Source organism: Parambassis ranga, chromosome 13 (assembly GCF_900634625.1).
Source record: "Parambassis ranga chromosome 13, fParRan2.1, whole genome shotgun sequence".
NCBI classification, from domain to species: Eukaryota; Metazoa; Chordata; class Actinopteri; family Ambassidae; genus Parambassis; species Parambassis ranga.
Genome location: NC_041033.1, coordinates 14,843 through 31,395, shown reverse-complemented (window position 1 = coordinate 31,395; position 16,553 = coordinate 14,843). Strand labels below are relative to the sequence as shown.

The following is a 16,553-nucleotide window of genomic DNA, read 5'->3' as shown; positions in this document are numbered from 1 at the left end:
GTCTGCCGGATTTGTATCCAGCCGGGTCACATTGTGAGGGACTGCCCGGAATTCCTGTGCAATAAGTGTGGGGTCCAGGGGCATTATGCGAGGGAATGTACAAAAAAGATTGAAAAATGCAGGGTATGTTATAACAGGATGGAAAGGTGTATATGTGTGGAGGGAAGCGAGGAAGAAAATGAAATGGATGAAAGGAATGATGAGTCTAACACAGAGGAGGACGAGGACCAGGAAGCGGAGACTGGGGCGGAGCCAATGGCCCTGACAGAAGAGCCAGCTGTGAGCGAGGCAGGTGGAGAGACAGAGGCACTCCCTGTGAGGGAGGGAGCTCTGAGGGCGGGCTCTGCTCCGGAGAGGGCGAGGGGAGCTCAAAAAAAGGGTTCTGCCTTGGATCTCGAGGAAAATGAAATAATGTGCACGCCTGAGCCAGGTAGTGCAGAGATCAGTGCGGCGGCAGCTGTGGATGGGGGGGCGAAGTTCCCTGCCCGGAGGCTGTCGCGGAGACGGCAGGAGCTGGTGCTCGGCTCGAGTCTGGATGACGCAGACGTCGACACCGGCTCCCAGATAGAAGCCTCTCCAATGTCTGTCGAACCCACCTGTCGCTCCAGTGCCTTCCTGCTGGCTGAAAAAGCCAGAGAAAGGGAGGCTGCCCCTGTCTCTGCTTTTCTGGGTCGGAAAGATCTTACCTCTGACTCTGACCTGGAAAGAGAAGCGGGGAAAAAATTGCAGAGAAGGAAAAGCGCAAGAAATAAAACGGGGCAAACACAAAAGGAAAAAGATTTCAAAAAAAGATGATAATAAGGGGAAGATTCCACCTTACTTCTTGCAATGCTTAATATCACATCATTAAACATAGCAGGGGCAAGAGCAATAGAGAAAATAACCGGGATTCTTCAAACCATTCAAACGGACATACTGTGCTTGCAAGAAGTAAGGTGGAATCAACAAAAAGAAGAGCATGCAAGAAAAACATGGGGAGGGGGTTTCTTTTTTGCCCCTGGACCCCAGCTAACAGCAGGCACGGCGGTCCTGGTAAGACCGGGCCTCCCTCACAATGTGACCTGCGTACATGCCGGCGACGAGGGCCGGCTGGTGGTGATTGACCTGAAATTAAATAAAAAAGTAGTTCGTATTATTAATATATATAGTAGTAATAATGAAATGGAGAGAAAGGATTTTTATAAAAATAAATTAGTAAAATGGATAACAGAGTATAGTATAGTAATAGGAGATTTTAATACAATATTAACAAATAGTGATATAGTGCATGGAAATATACGCAACGATATAAGTAGAAACGAATTATATGATATAATGGCTAAAAATAATTTAATAGACATCTGGAGAATCCTCAACCCGGGAGTCCGTGACTACTCCAGGAGACAGCTAGTAAAGGGAAAACTAAAACAAACTCGTATTGATCTGGCTCTGGTGTCTCCTGGAGTGGTCACGGACGTGGACGCCGTCGGGTACACGCCAAACGGATGGAGCGACCACTCCCTTCTCCGGGTAACTCTGGGGAGGGCAGGCAGACTCAGAAACGGGGGGTTATGGGTTTTAAACAACGAAATATTGGAGAGGGATAATTTTAAAAATAAAATGCATAATTATTTAGAGGGTGTTAAAAACGAAATGGAGGGAGTAGAAAATTTATTAGCATGGTGGGAGGGAGTCAAAAATAAAATTAAGAAAATGTGCATTAGGGAATGTAAGAGGAAAAAATGGGAGGAAAACGAAGAGGAAAGAGAATTAATCGAAATTATTAAAATAGAAACGGAAAAAATCGGGAAAGATCCAGGGAGGGGGACGGGGATTTTAGCAGCGGCGCAAGGGAAACTTCACAACATAACTATTCAAAAGTGCAAAGCAGCGGCAATCAGAGCAAAAGCACGGTATCTAGTGGAAGGAGAAAAATCAACGAGTTATTTCCTGGGGTTAGAAAAACAAAAGCAGGGGAGGGCATGCATTTATTCGTTAATAAACAGTGAGGGAGGGCAGGAAGTACATTTAGAGGGGATTTTAAAAACAGCGCAAGCTTTTTATGGCAAACTATATAAAAGTGAAGGAACGAACTTAGAAGAAACGGAAAAACATATGGAATACCTGGAAAAAAAATTAGATAAAACGGATAGGGATCTCTGCGACTCCGACCTCACTACGCAGCAAATCATAGACGCAATAACATCGCTAAACCAAAGGAAAAGCCCAGGGTGGGACGGGTTGACGGCCGAATTCTATCAAGTGTTCGGCCGTTGCCTTGCTCCCATCCTGGGACAAGTTTTCAAATACATTGAACAAAAACAGGAGGTCACAGGGGGGGTTTGCGAAGGGGGTAATCACACTGGTGTATAAAAAGAAGGGAGATAAGGATAGGTTAGAGAATTATAGGCCGATTAGTTTGTTGAACACGGATTATAAAATAGTAGCACGGGTGTTAGCGAATAGACTTAGATTAGTGATAGAAGAGGTGGTGGGGGACACTCAGGCATATGGCGTGCCAGGTAGAGACATTGCGGACTCGATCCTGGCCGTCAGATGCCTGATCAAGCACATGTGCACAACAACTGGGTTTGTAATTAGTGTGGATTTTGAGAAGGCGTTTGACCGCGTGGAACACTCCTTTCTGTGGCGAGTCATGGAAAGAATGGGTTTCGGAGAGCGGTACATCAATTGGATAAAGATTCTGTACAAAGGAGCCACGAGCTGTGTCAAGATAAATGGCACATGCACCGGTGCGTTTCCGCTGAGCAGGTCTATCCGACAGGGCTGTCCGCTGTCTGCCATGCTCTTCACTCTGGTGACGGAGCCCCTGGCGGCAGCGGTCGCTCGCAATGTAAATATTAGAGGGATTAGCGTAGGTGAGTCCGCGTGCTGCAAAATTGTGCAGTACGCGGACGACACAAATATCACAGTTAAGGATAGGGATAGCGTTAGTGAGGTGGTGGGCACTATTAGGAACTATTGTAAAGCATCGGGTGCAAAAATGAATCTAAATAAATCACAGATCATGAGGTGTGGAGATGCACAGAGCACGGACAACACGTGGGGGTTTAAAGAGGCAGAAGGGGAACTGAAGGTGCTAGGGGTGTGGTGCGGGAGGGATGAGGGGAAGGCGAACGAAAAAAACTGGAACGTTTTAACAGAAAAAATCAAAAAAATCATAAACTTATGGAAACAAAGGCAATTGGGAATAAGAGGGAAAATAACAGTAATCAACTCACTTATCATGTCAACACTAAATCACACACTGGCTGTCTGTCCCCTGTCCCCGCAGCAGGAATCCAACATCAACAGAGCCATCGGTGGCTTCCTGTGGAGGTCCACTATGAATCAGGTGGCCCACGACGTCATGATCCAGCCCGAGGAAAGGGGCGGTCTGAGACTCGTTTCAATCAACGCAAGAAAAAAAGCACTACGAATAAAATTGGTCAAAAAACTAATAGACAGAAACAATAATGCAGCATGGAAACAAGCAATAACACAGGATCTGGGTCTCGGGCCGCCCCTGGGGATCTGGGCACTCTGCCAGAGGAGGCTGCCAAAGAGTAGAGCGGGAATGGACCCTCTGGCGGAGGAGATCATGACGGCGTGGGCCGAGGTGAGACCTCTGCTGGAGGCCAGGGTCGACGGCATCCTACAGGCGATCGCGCAGCCCCTCTTTAACAACCCAGAAGTTACCTGGGGAGGGAAAGAGGTGGTTTGCGCGGCCCTGGAACGAGCTGGAGTAGTCCGGCTCGGGGATGTTGTCGACCCAACCGGTGGCTTTGAAGCTGCGGGGACCCTGGCCAGCTTGAGGGAGAGGAAAGTAAGATTCAACAAAAACGTTATCATTGATGTGTTTGATAAGCTGGCTGCTGCTGTTCCCCGGCGCTGGATAAGGGCGCTGGGGAACAGGAGACAGCCAGCCGAGGCTGGCGAAACGTGTGCCTTCTCCTCTGTGCAGGGCGGGGAGGACTTACAGGAAACAACAACTCGGCAGCTGTATGAGACGTTCATCAAAAGGAGAAGAAGACCACCGGCAGCTGACCGAGCATGGAGGGAGGTCTTCCCCGCCCTGCGAGGGGACAGGATCTGGGCCACGCTCAGGAGTGGCGCGGCCCCGGGAAACGTCCTGACGACGGACTTCAGAGCACGGCACCGAAGACTACATCCCGGTGTCGTGCTCCACCAAATTGACGGGGCGTTGGAGAGGGGCTGCGCCACATGCGGGGCAGCCGCGGAGACATTGGAACACCTTTTCCTCGACTGCCCCGCCATCAACAACTTCCTGGGCTGGCTCAGACGAACTCTGGAGGAGAGGGCACACGGGAAGTGGAGAACAGAGGAAGACTGGAAGCTATTCACACTGTTTGGAGACAACGTCAATAACAAGGGACAAAAAATAAGAAACACAGCCGGACTCTTTGCAAAACACACCATATACACCATAAGAAATGCACGCAGGAAGGGAAACACTGGGTTGCAACTAAAAGGGTTTTTCACTCACAACTTCCAGATGTACATAAGCACGATGGTGAAGGGGCTAAAGGGGAAAAAGAGAGATGCACTGTTAGATGGGCATAGTTTGTTTTATGAAGAGGGTGGTAGGGTGTATTTTAATTTTTAGGAAAATATGTTTGTTGTTGTTGTTGTGGTTAAAGAAGAGTTAGAAGTTAGAAGAGAAATAATTTTGTGTCTATTGTGATTTGTGATGTGTTGATTTTTTATGTATATATTTTAATGAACATTTTGATAATAAAAGATAAAAAAAGAAACGCCCGATCTCGTCTGATCTCGGAAGCTAAGCAGAGTCGGGCCTGGTTAGTACTTGGATGGGAGACCGCCTGGGAATACCAGGTGCTGTGAGCTTTTCTATCTTTGGACAATTGAGGACTTTATGTGCCTTCCTGCCTTTGATCCCAGAATTCTGACGTTTGGTAACCATGGTAACCGCGGCTAACAAACAGTTAGGCGCGGTTACCACCATTACCTGGGCACATGCACCTTCAGTTTTTGGTCTTTGATGGACAACGAAGCAAGACATGCATAAAGTACACCATAACTGATACCAAAGCAGGTGACAAAAACTACAGAAGACAGGCTACAAAAGTTATTTATTGGCTACAAAGGCTACAACAGATGTTTACAAAAAGGAAAGACGCTCTCTGTCAGCGTTGCTTCTTTTCTTGCACGTGTGTGTGCCCACTAAACATCTGCTCAGCACTGCAGCGCAACGCCTTTACGGTACCAGGGGCACGAGGATTTCCCCGGCGCGGTTTGCTTGGTTTAGCCCGGGGAGGGGTGATTAAGAGTGGGTGAACAGGTTGTAGCGGTGCGCAAGGTGGCGGTAAGGTCAGCGGGAGGATGCGTGGGTGAGCAGGAGAGCGTGGGCATTGTTGGACGGCAGCGCGCAGGGCAGAGCTGACAGAGAGCGTCTCTACATCTGCTCATCACAGCAACACAACCACATGTCAGAGTCACAGCGTGACTACGCAAGCATGACACGCGTCAAGACACGCCGCAGCTGACGAGAAAGCAGCTCACGGCCACACTACTCCAGAAGCGCCCGATCTCGGAAGCTAAGCAGAGTCGGGCCTGGTTGGTTAGTACTTGGATGGGAGAGCGCCTGGGAGCACCGGGTGCTGTGAGCTTTTCTGTCTTTGGACAATTGAGGACTTTATGTTCCTTCCTGCCTTTGATCTGAGAATTCTGACGTCTGGTAACCACGGCAACCGCGGCTAGCAAACAGTTAGGCGCGGTTACCACAATTACCTGGGCACATGCACCTTCCGTTTTTTGGTCTTTGATGGACAAAGAAAGCGAGACGTGCATAAAATCCACCATAATTGAGGACTTTATGTTCCTTCCTGCCTTCGATCTGAGAATTCTGACGTCTGGTAACCACGGCAACCGCGGCTAACAAACAGCTAGGCGCGGTTACCACAATTACCTGGGCACATGCACCTTCCGCTTTTTGCTCTTTGATGGACAAAGAAAGCAAGACGTGCATAAAATACACCATAGCTGATACCAAAGCAGGTGACAAAAACTACAGAAGACAGGCTACAAAAGCTACAAAGGTTGTTTATTGGCTACAAAGGCTACAACAGATGTTTATTGGACACACACACACGTGCAAGAAAAGAAGCAAAGCTGACAGAGAGCGTTTTTTTTCTTTCCATTTTTCTTTAAACATCTGCTCATCACTGCAACACAATGACGCGCCGGGGCCTTTACGGTACCAGGGGCACGAGGATTTCCCCGGCGCGTTTTGCTTGGTTTAGCCCGGGGAGGGGTGATTAAGGGTGGGTGAACAGGTTGTGGCGGTGGGGTTAGGGGGTGAGCAGGAGAGTGTGGGCATTGTTGGAAGGCAGCTCGCAGGGCAAAGCTGACAGAGAGCGTCTCTACATCTGCTCATCACAGCAAAACAACGACATGTCAGAGTCACAGCACGACTACGCCAGCATGACATGCATAAAAGCACATCATAGCTGAGGCGAAAGCAGCTCACGGCCACACTACTCTAGAAACGCCCGATCTCGTCTGATCTCGGAAGCTAAGCAGAGTCGGGCCTGGTTAGTACTTGGATGGGAGACCGCCTGGGAATACCAGGTGCTGTGAGCTTTTCTATCTTTGGACAATTGAGGACTTTATGTGCCTTCCTGCCTTTGATCCCAGAATTCTGACGTTTGGTAACCATGGTAACCGCGGCTAACAAACAGTTAGGCGCGGTTACCACCATTACCTGGGCACATGCACCTTCAGTTTTTGGTCTTTGATGGACAACGAAGGCAAGACATGCATAAAATACACCATGACTGACACCAAAGCAGGTGACAAAAACTACAGAAGACAGGCTACAAAAGTTATTTATTGGCTACAAAGGCTACAACAGATGTTTACAAAAAGTACTTGGATGGGAGAGCGCCTGGGAGCACCAGGTGCTGTGAGCTTTTCTATCTTTGGACAATTGAGGACTTTATGTGCCTTCCTGCCTTTGATCCCAGAATTCTGACGTTTGGTAACCATGGTAACCGCGCCTAACAAACAGTTAGGCGCGGTTACCACCATTACCTGGGCACATGCACCTTCAGTTTTTGGTCTTTGATGGACAAAGAAAGCAAGACATGCATAAAGTACACCATGACTGACACCAAAGCAGGTGACAAAAACTACAGAAGACAGGCTACAAAAGTTATTTATTGGCTACAAAGGCTACAACAGATGTTTACAAAAAGGAAAGACGCTCTCTGTCAGCGTTGCTTCTTTTCTTGCACGTGTGTGTGCCCACTAAACATCTGCTCAGCACTGCAGCGCAACGCCTTTACGGTACCAGGGGCACGAGGATTTCCCCGGCGCGGTTTGCTTGGTTTAGCCCGGGGAGGGGTGATTAAGAGTGGGTGAACAGGTTGTAGCGGTGCGCAAGGTGGCGGTAAGGTCAGCGGGAGGATGCGTGGGTGAGCAGGAGAGCGTGGGCATTGTTGGACGGCAGCGCGCAGGGCAGAGCTGACAGAGAGCGTCTCTACATCTGCTCATCACAGCAACACAACCACATGTCAGAGTCACAGCGTGACTACGCAAGCATGACACGCGTCAAGACACGCCGCAGCTGACGAGAAAGCAGCTCACGGCCACACTACTCCAGAAGCGCCCGATCTCGGAAGCTAAGCAGAGTCGGGCCTGGTTGGTTAGTACTTGGATGGGAGAGCGCCTGGGAGCACCGGGTGCTGTGAGCTTTTCTGTCTTTGGACAATTGAGGACTTTATGTTCCTTCCTGCCTTTGATCTGAGAATTCTGACGTCTGGTAACCACGGCAACCGCGGCTAGCAAACAGTTAGGCGCGGTTACCACAATTACCTGGGCACATGCACCTTCCGTTTTTTGGTCTTTGATGGACAAAGAAAGCGACACGTGCATAAAATCCACCATAATTGAGGACTTTATGTTCCTTCCTGCCTTCGATCTGAGAATTCTGACGTCTGGTAACCACGGCAACCGCGGCTAACAAACAGCTAGGCGCGGTTACCACAATTACCTGGGCACATGCACCTTCCGCTTTTTGCTCTTTGATGGACAAAGAAAGCAAGACGTGCATAAAATACACCATAGCTGATACCAAAGCAGGTGACAAAAACTACAGAAGACAGGCTACAAAAGCTACAAAGGTTGTTTATTGGCTACAAAGGCTACAACAGATGTTTATTGGACACACACACACGTGCAAGAAGAGAAGCAAAGCTGACAGAGAGCGTTTTTTTTCTTTCCTTTTTTCTTTAAACATCTGCTCTTCACTGCAACACGATGACGCGCCGGGGCCTTTACGGTACCAGGGGCACGAGGATTTCCCCGGCGCGTTTTGCTTGGTTTAGCCCGGGGAGGGGTGATTAAGGGTGGGTGAACAGGTTGTGGCGGTGGGGTTAGTGGGTGAGCAGGAGAGTGTGGGCATTGTTGGAAGGCAGCTCGCAGGGCAAAGCTGACAGAGAGCGTCTCTACATCTGCTCATCACAGCAAAACAACGACATGTCAGAGTCACAGCACGACTACGCCAGCATGACATGCATAAAAGCACATCATAGCTGAGGCGAAAGCAGCTCACGGCCACACTACTCTAGAAACGCCCAGAGGAGGAGGTCGCAGGCGGAGCGGAGCGCAGTTTTGGAGGGAAACCTTATTAATTTTCTTGTGCTTTATTTTGGTTTTTTTCGTTCTTGTTTGAACTTTTTTCGTTAAAGGACATTTGTTTTTCTCGCTCCCCGCAGTCAAACTGACTGTTGGGGAGTAGTTTTGTGTTTAAAAACGTTTTTATTTTTGCATCGCTTTGGACGGGAGGAAAATCACCCGACAAAGCAGGATGGACAGCATGGTTAACGAAAACAGGACTGGAAGAATGGCAAACCGAACGGAAAACGGACAGAAAGAGAAGGAAAAAACGAATGAGCAGGTAGGTACTGAAAAAGACACAAGACAGGTGAACGAAAGAATGAATGGAAGAGAGGGAGAAATGGCCGGGAGGGGGGCAGACAGCCACAAAGCCACGGGGTCGGAGTCGCAGAGAGAGGGAGAGAAGGATAAAATAATTAGCTATGAAAAGGATCTAACCGTACAAGTAGAACTAAAAGGGGAAGAAATAGTCTCGCCAATAGAATTGATCAGAGTGGTGAGACTGATGTGTGGAAATATATGTGCATGTAGAAGCACGGGGAAAGACAAGTACGAAATCACGATGGGAAGTCATGCAGGAAAATCAAAATTGGTTGATGGCTTTAAAATAGGAAACACAGTGGTGGAGGGAAAGGAGATAAATAATAATGAACTGGTGGTGTCGTTTCTGGGTCTGCCTGTGTATATTTCTGACGAGGAGATCCTGGAGAAGTTGGAGACGTGGCGTGTATCGGCGGTGTCCCCCATAAAGCGCCGTATGTGGCCGGGGACAAGGGTGGCTGATGGGACTCGGTTCGTGAAAGTTAGGTTTAACGAGGATGTGCAGTCTTTGCCATATTCAGCCAAATTTAATACGGCAGGGGGAGCTGAGTTTTTTCGAGTAATACATGACCGGCAGGTCCGAGTCTGCCGGATTTGTATCCAGCCGGGTCACATTGTGAGGGACTGCCCGGAATTCCTGTGCAATAAGTGTGGGGTCCAGGGGCATTATGCGAGGGAATGTACAAAAAAGATTGAAAAATGCAGGGTATGTTATAACAGGATGGAAAGGTGTATATGTGTGGAGGGAAGCGAGGAAGAAAATGAAATGGATGAAAGGAATGATGAGTCTAACACAGAGGAGGACGAGGACCAGGAAGCGGAGACTGGGGCGGAGCCAATGGCCCTGACAGAAGAGCCAGCTGTGAGCGAGGCAGGTGGAGAGACAGAGGCACTCCCTGTGAGGGAGGGAGCTCTGAGGGCGGGCTCTGCTCCGGAGAGGGCGAGGGGAGCTCAAAAAAAGGGTTCTGCCTTGGATCTCGAGGAAAATGAAATAATGTGCACGCCTGAGCCAGGTAGTGCAGAGATCAGTGCGGCGGCAGCTGTGGATGGGGGGGCGAAGTTCCCTGCCCGGAGGCTGTCGCGGAGACGGCAGGAGCTGGTGCTCGGCTCGAGTCTGGATGACGCAGACGTCGACACCGGCTCCCAGATAGAAGCCTCTCCAATGTCTGTCGAACCCACCTGTCGCTCCAGCGCCTTCCTGCTGGCTGAAAAAGCCAGAGAAAGGGAGGCTGCCCCTGTCTCTGCTTTTCTGGGTCGGAAAGATCTTACCTCTGACTCTGACCTGGAAAGAGAAGCGGGGAAAAAATTGCAGAGAAGGAAAAGCGCAAGAAATAAAACGGGGCAAACACAAAAGGAAAAAGATTTCAAAAAAAGATGATAATAAGGGGAAGATTCCACCTTACTTCTTGCAATGCTTAATATCACATCATTAAACATAGCAGGGGCAAGAGCAATAGAGAAAATAACCGGGATTCTTCAAACCATTCAAACGGACATACTGTGCTTGCAAGAAGTAAGGTGGAATCAACAAAAAGAAGAGCATGCAAGAAAAACATGGGGAGGGGGTTTCTTTTTTGCCCCTGGACCCCAGCTAACAGCAGGCACGGCGGTCCTGGTAAGACCGGGCCTCCCTCACAATGTGACCTGCGTACATGCCGGCGACGAGGGCCGGCTGGTGGTGATTGACCTGAAATTAAATAAAAAAGTAGTTCGTATTATTAATATATATAGTAGTAATAATGAAATGGAGAGAAAGGATTTTTATAAAAATAAATTAGTAAAATGGATAACAGAGTATAGTATAGTAATAGGAGATTTTAATACAATATTAACAAATAGTGATATAGTGCATGGAAATATACGCAACGATATAAGTAGAAACGAATTATATGATATAATGGCTAAAAATAATTTAATAGACATCTGGAGAATCCTCAACCCGGGAGTCCGTGACTACTCCAGGAGACAGCTAGTAAAGGGAAAACTAAAACAAACTCGTATTGATCTGGCTCTGGTGTCTCCTGGAGTGGTCACGGACGTGGACGCCGTCGGGTACACGCCAAACGGATGGAGCGACCACTCCCTTCTCCGGGTAACTCTGGGGAGGGCAGGCAGACTCAGAAACGGGGGGTTATGGGTTTTAAACAACGAAATATTGGAGAGGGATAATTTTAAAAATAAAATGCATAATTATTTAGAGGGTGTTAAAAACGAAATGGAGGGAGTAGAAAATTTATTAGCATGGTGGGAGGGAGTCAAAAATAAAATTAAGAAAATGTGCATTAGGGAATGTAAGAGGAAAAAATGGGAGGAAAACGAAGAGGAAAGAGAATTAATCGAAATTATTAAAATAGAAACGGAAAAAATCGGGAAAGATCCAGGGAGGGGGACGGGGATTTTAGCAGCGGCGCAAGGGAAACTTCACAACATAACTATTCAAAAGTGCAAAGCAGCGGCAATCAGAGCAAAAGCACGGTATCTAGTGGAAGGAGAAAAATCAACGAGTTATTTCCTGGGGTTAGAAAAACAAAAGCAGGGGAGGGCATGCATTTATTCGTTAATAAACAGTGAGGGAGGGCAGGAAGTACATTTAGAGGGGATTTTAAAAACAGCGCAAGCTTTTTATGGCAAACTATATAAAAGTGAAGGAACGAACTTAGAAGAAACGGAAAAACATATGGAATACCTGGAAAAAAAATTAGATAAAACGGATAGGGATCTCTGCGACTCCGACCTCACTACGCAGCAAATCATAGACGCAATAACATCGCTAAACCAAAGGAAAAGCCCAGGGTGGGACGGGTTGACGGCCGAATTCTATCAAGTGTTCGGCCGTTGCCTTGCTCCCATCCTGGGACAAGTTTTCAAATACATTGAACAAAAACAGGAGGTCACAGAGGGGTTTGCGAAGGGGGTAATCACACTGGTGTATAAAAAGAAGGGAGATAAGGATAGGTTAGAGAATTATAGGCCGATTAGTTTGTTGAACACGGATTATAAAATAGTAGCACGGGTGTTAGCGAATAGACTTAGATTAGTGATAGAAGAGGTGGTGGGGGACACTCAGGCATATGGCGTGCCAGGTAGAGACATTGCGGACTCGATCCTGGCCGTCAGATGCCTGATCAAGCACATGTGCACAACAACTGGGTTTGTAATTAGTGTGGATTTTGAGAAGGCGTTTGACCGCGTGGAACACTCCTTTCTGTGGCGAGTCATGGAAAGAATGGGTTTCGGAGAGCGGTACATCAATTGGATAAAGATTCTGTACAAAGGAGCCACGAGCTGTGTCAAGATAAATGGCACATGCACCGGTGCGTTTCCGCTGAGCAGGTCTATCCGACAGGGCTGTCCGCTGTCTGCCATGCTCTTCACTCTGGTGACGGAGCCCCTGGCGGCAGCGGTCGCTCGCAATGTAAATATTAGAGGGATTAGCGTAGGTGAGTCCGCGTGCTGCAAAATTGTGCAGTACGCGGACGACACAAATATCACAGTTAAGGATAGGGATAGCGTTAGTGAGGTGGTGGGCACTATTAGGAACTATTGTAAAGCATCGGGTGCAAAAATGAATCTAAATAAATCACAGATCATGAGGTGTGGAGATGCACAGAGCACGGACAACACGTGGGGGTTTAAAGAGGCAGAAGGGGAACTGAAGGTGCTAGGGGTGTGGTGCGGGAGGGATGAGGGGAAGGCGAACGAAAAAAACTGGAACGTTTTAACAGAAAAAATCAAAAAAATCATAAACTTATGGAAACAAAGGCAATTGGGAATAAGAGGGAAAATAACAGTAATCAACTCACTTATCATGTCAACACTAAATCACACACTGGCTGTCTGTCCCCTGTCCCCGCAGCAGGAATCCAACATCAACAGAGCCATCGGTGGCTTCCTGTGGAGGTCCACTATGAATCAGGTGGCCCACGACGTCATGATCCAGCCCGAGGAAAGGGGCGGTCTGAGACTCGTTTCAATCAACGCAAGAAAAAAAGCACTACGAATAAAATTGGTCAAAAAACTAATAGACAGAAACAATAATGCAGCATGGAAACAAGCAATAACACAGGATCTGGGTCTCGGGCCGCCCCTGGGGATCTGGGCACTCTGCCAGAGGAGGCTGCCAAAGAGTAGAGCGGGAATGGACCCTCTGGCGGAGGAGATCATGACGGCGTGGGCCGAGGTGAGACCTCTGCTGGAGGCCAGGGTCGACGGCATCCTACAGGCGATCGCGCAGCCCCTCTTTAACAACCCAGAAGTTACCTGGGGAGGGAAAGAGGTGGTTTGCGCGGCCCTGGAACGAGCTGGAGTAGTCCGGCTCGGGGATGTTGTCGACCCAACCGGTGGCTTTGAAGCTGCGGGGACCCTGGCCAGCTTGAGGGAGAGGAAAGTAAGATTCAACAAAAACGTTATCATTGATGTGTTTGATAAGCTGGCTGCTGCTGTTCCCCGGCGCTGGATAAGGGCGCTGGGGAACAGGAGACAGCCAGCCGAGGCTGGCGAAACGTGTGCCTTCTCCTCTGTGCAGGGCGGGGAGGACTTACAGGAAACAACAACTCGGCAGCTGTATGAGACGTTCATCAAAAGGAGAAGAAGACCACCGGCAGCTGACCGAGCATGGAGGGAGGTCTTCCCCGCCCTGCGAGGGGACAGGATCTGGGCCACGCTCAGGAGTGGCGCGGCCCCGGGAAACGTCCTGACGACGGACTTCAGAGCACGGCACCGAAGACTACATCCCGGTGTCGTGCTCCACCAAATTGACGGGGCGTTGGAGAGGGGCTGCGCCACATGCGGGGCAGCCGCGGAGACATTGGAACACCTTTTCCTCGACTGCCCCGCCATCAACAACTTCCTGGGCTGGCTCAGACGAACTCTGGAGGAGAGGGCACACGGGAAGTGGAGAACAGAGGAAGACTGGAAGCTATTCACACTGTTTGGAGACAACGTCAATAACAAGGGACAAAAAATAAGAAACACAGCCGGACTTTTTGCAAAACACACCATATACACCATCAGAAATGCACGCAGGAAGGGAAACACTGGGTTGCAACTAAAAGGGTTTTTCACTCACAACTTCCAGATGTACATAAGCACGATGGTGAAGGGGCTAAAGGGGAAAAAGAGAGATGCACTGTTAGATGGGCATAGTTTGTTTTATGAAGAGGGTGGTAGGGTGTATTTTAATTTTTAGGAAAATATCTTTGTTGTTGTTGTGGTTAAAGAAGAGTTAGAAGTTAGAAGAGAAATAATTTTGTGTCTATTGTGATTTGTGATGTGTTGATTTTTTATGTATATATTTTAATGAACATTTTGATAATAAAAGATAAAAAAAAAGAAACGCCCGATCTCGTCTGATCTCGGAAGCTAAGCAGAGTCGGGCCTGGTTAGTACTTGGATGGGAGACCGCCTGGGAATACCAGGTGCTGTGAGCTTTTCTATCTTTGGACAATTGAGGACTTTATGTGCCTTCCTGCCTTTGATCCCAGAATTCTGACGTTTGGTAACCATGGTAACCGCGGCTAAGGCGCGGTTACCACCATTACCTGGGCACATGCACCTTCAGTTTTTGGTCTTTGATGGACAACGAAGGCAAGACATGCATAAAATACACCATGACTGACACCAAAGCAGGTGACAAAAACTACAGAAGACAGGCTACAAAAGTTATTTATTGGCTACAAAGGCTACAACAGATGTTTACAAAAAGTACTTGGATGGGAGAGCGCCTGGGAGCACCAGGTGCTGTGAGCTTTTCTGTCTTTGGACAATTGAGGACTTTATGTGCCTTCCTGCCTTTGATCCCAGAATTCTGACGTTTGGTAACCATGGTAACCGCGCCTAACTGTTTGTTAGCCGCGGTTACCACCATTACCTGGGCACATGCACCTTCAGTTTTTGGTCTTTGATGGACAAAGAAAGCAAGACATGCATAAAGTACACCATAACTGATACCAAAGCAGGTGACAAAAACTACAGAAGACAGGCTACAAAAGTTATTTATTGGCTACAAAGGCTACAACAGATGTTTACAAAAAGGAAAGACGCTCTCTGTCAGCGTTGCTTCTTTTCTTGCACGTGTGTGTGCCCACTAAACATCTGCTCAGCACTGCAGCGCAACGCCTTTACGGTACCAGGGGCACGAGGATTTCCCCGGCGCGGTTTGCTTGGTTTAGCCCGGGGAGGGGGGATTAAGAGTGGGTGAACAGGTTGTAGCGGTGCGCAAGGTGGCGGTAAGGTCAGCGGGAGGATGCGTGGGTGAGCAGGAGAGCGTGGGCATTGTTGGACGGCAGCGCGCAGGGCAGAGCTGACAGAGAGCGTCTCTACATCTGCTCATCACAGCAACACAACCACATGTCAGAGTCACAGCGTGACTACGCAAGCATGACACGCGTCAAGACACGCCGCAGCTGACGAGAAAGCAGCTCACGGCCACACTACTCCAGAAGCGCCCGATCTCGGAAGCTAAGCAGAGTCGGGCCTGGTTGGTTAGTACTTGGATGGGAGAGCGCCTGGGAGCACCGGGTGCTGTGAGCTTTTCTGTCTTTGGACAATTGAGGACTTTATGTTCCTTCCTGCCTTTGATCTGAGAATTCTGACGTCTGGTAACCACGGCAACCGCGGCTAGCAAACAGTTAGGCGCGGTTACCACAATTACCTGGGCACATGCACCTTCCGTTTTTTGGTCTTTGATGGACAAAGAAAGCGAGACGTGCATAAAATACACCATAATTGAGGACTTTATGTTCCTTCCTGCCTTCGATCTGAGAATTCTGACGTCTGGTAACCACGGCAACCGCGGCTAACAAACAGCTAGGCGCGGTTACCACAATTACCTGGGCACATGCACCTTCCGCTTTTTGCTCTTTGATGGACAAAGAAAGCAAGACGTGCATAAAATACACCATAGCTGATACCAAAGCAGGTGACAAAAACTACAGAAGACAGGCTACAAAAGCTACAAAGGTTGTTTATTGGCTACAAAGGCTACAACAGATGTTTATTGGACACACACACACGTGCAAGAAAAGAAGCAAAGCTGACAGAGAGCGTTTTTTTCTTTCCATTTTTCTTTAAACATCTGCTCATCACTGCAACACAATGACCTCGACGGTACCAGGGGCACGAGGATTTCCCCGGCGCGGTTTGCTTGGTTTAGCCCGGGGAGGGGTGATTAAGGGTGGGTGAACAGGTTGTGGCGGTGGGGTTAGTGGGTGAGCAGGAGAGTGTGGGCATTGTTGGAAGGCAGCTCGCAGGGCAAAGCTGACAGAGAGCGTCTCTACATCTGCTCATCACAGCAAAACAACGACATGTCAGAGTCACAGCACGACTACGCCAGCATGACATGCATAAAAGCACATCATAGCTGAGGCGAAAGCAGCTCACGGCCACACTACTCTAGAAACGCCCGATCTCGTCTGATCTCGGAAGCTAAGCAGAGTCGGGCCTGGTTAGTACTTGGATGGGAGACCGCCTGGGAATACCAGGTGCTGTGAGCTTTTCTGTCTTTGGACAATTGAGGACTTTATGTGCCTTCCTGCCTTTGATCCCAGAATTCTGACGTTTGGTAACCATGGTAACCGCGGCTAACAAACAGT

At 48.6% G+C, this 16,553-nt stretch overlaps 2 non-coding genes across 2 annotated transcripts; both read left to right on the top strand.

Annotated features, from left to right (window-relative positions):
* The first annotated feature begins 6,484 nt into the window (after positions 1–6,484).
* LOC114445564 (5S ribosomal RNA) lies at positions 6,485–6,603 on the top strand. Its single transcript, XR_003671673.1, has one exon. It is a non-coding gene; the product is annotated as a 5S ribosomal RNA (ribosomal RNA).
* Positions 6,604–16,335: 9,732 nt separating this feature from the next.
* On the top strand, positions 16,336–16,454 carry LOC114445557 (5S ribosomal RNA). Its single transcript, XR_003671667.1, has one exon. It is a non-coding gene; the product is annotated as a 5S ribosomal RNA (ribosomal RNA).
* The last annotated feature ends 99 nt before the right edge of the window (positions 16,455–16,553 follow it).